Here is a 1,146-nt window from a genome sequence, read left to right as displayed (position 1 = left end):
AAAAGATAGAAAAATTTTTAATTTAAAAAAGTTAATAAATTAAAGTTTAAAAGTAACTAAATTAAGTTAAAAATTAATGCATTTAAAATTAACTAAGTTAAGTAAAAAATTATTAACTTTTTTTAAACTTTTAACTAACTACTACTCAACTCTGATCAATAGTATGCTTATGATTTTAGTTTTGCGCTATTTTTTAGAATTATACAGAATGAATAATGTGAACATGAGCGTTTTATTCTTTTGAGCTTTGAGATGTGTGATTTATATGAATTCCGTTGCTTCTTACAGAATAGAATGCTTGATTTTTGTAAGTTATCTTGCCTTTTTGGAAATCCTAACACGCTTCTTGAAATTAAAAAATAAAATAAAACTATTTTTAGAATATTTTATGCTGTAACAATATTTTACAAAATATTACAAAATATGATACTTTTTCGGGATATTATGTCTGACAAATTTTTCCGTTACATATATGTATATAGTATATATCTATGATGAATATTAGACAATATTTATAATTAATATTAATAAAAAAAACTTATTTTGATTTTGATAAGATTATTTTTCTGTATAAGATGTGTTGATCTTCGAAGGTTCTGGAGCAAAATCTAATTCAGATGTTTGTTCCTACGAGGACTTTTAGTAAGCTTGACATGAATTAAAAGATATTAAAATTTGAAGCAATTTGACCGAAACCCATTTTCCTTATAATTTGTGTGGAGTTCCTTGTATTTGCTCATAATTGTGAAAACGCCTTAACCCTTATGTGGCCAACCAAAAAATCTTGTACCGGGGCCAACCGAGGTACCCGGGTACCTCTATACAAATTTATGGCTAAAAACGTGCTGTAGCCTTAGTTATCTTTATCTATTTGATGGATATTGATTTATTTACAGTTGACGAATATATTCTAAGCTAAATATAATAGTATTATTGTATATAGTGACCTTTTGTTATCCTTAGTCAGATATAAAACGCTGGCAGCTATGCCGTTACCCTCTTTATTTCGAAGGCCAGGTGCATTGAACTAAAAAGGTAGGGAAGTAGAAGGATCTCTACATTCTTCTATACCTGAGTAATGTTCTAGAATATTTTTGAAACGAATGTATACCCAGTGTTCACAGATTTAGAACGAAACGTACGGAG

Source organism: Trachymyrmex septentrionalis, unplaced genomic scaffold (assembly GCF_001594115.1).
Source record: "Trachymyrmex septentrionalis isolate Tsep2-gDNA-1 unplaced genomic scaffold, Tsep1.0 scaffold181, whole genome shotgun sequence".
Classification (NCBI taxonomy): Eukaryota; Metazoa; Arthropoda; class Insecta; order Hymenoptera; family Formicidae; genus Trachymyrmex; species Trachymyrmex septentrionalis.
The sequence above is the reverse complement of the archived record's forward strand: the minus strand, read 5'-3'. Positions refer to the sequence as shown.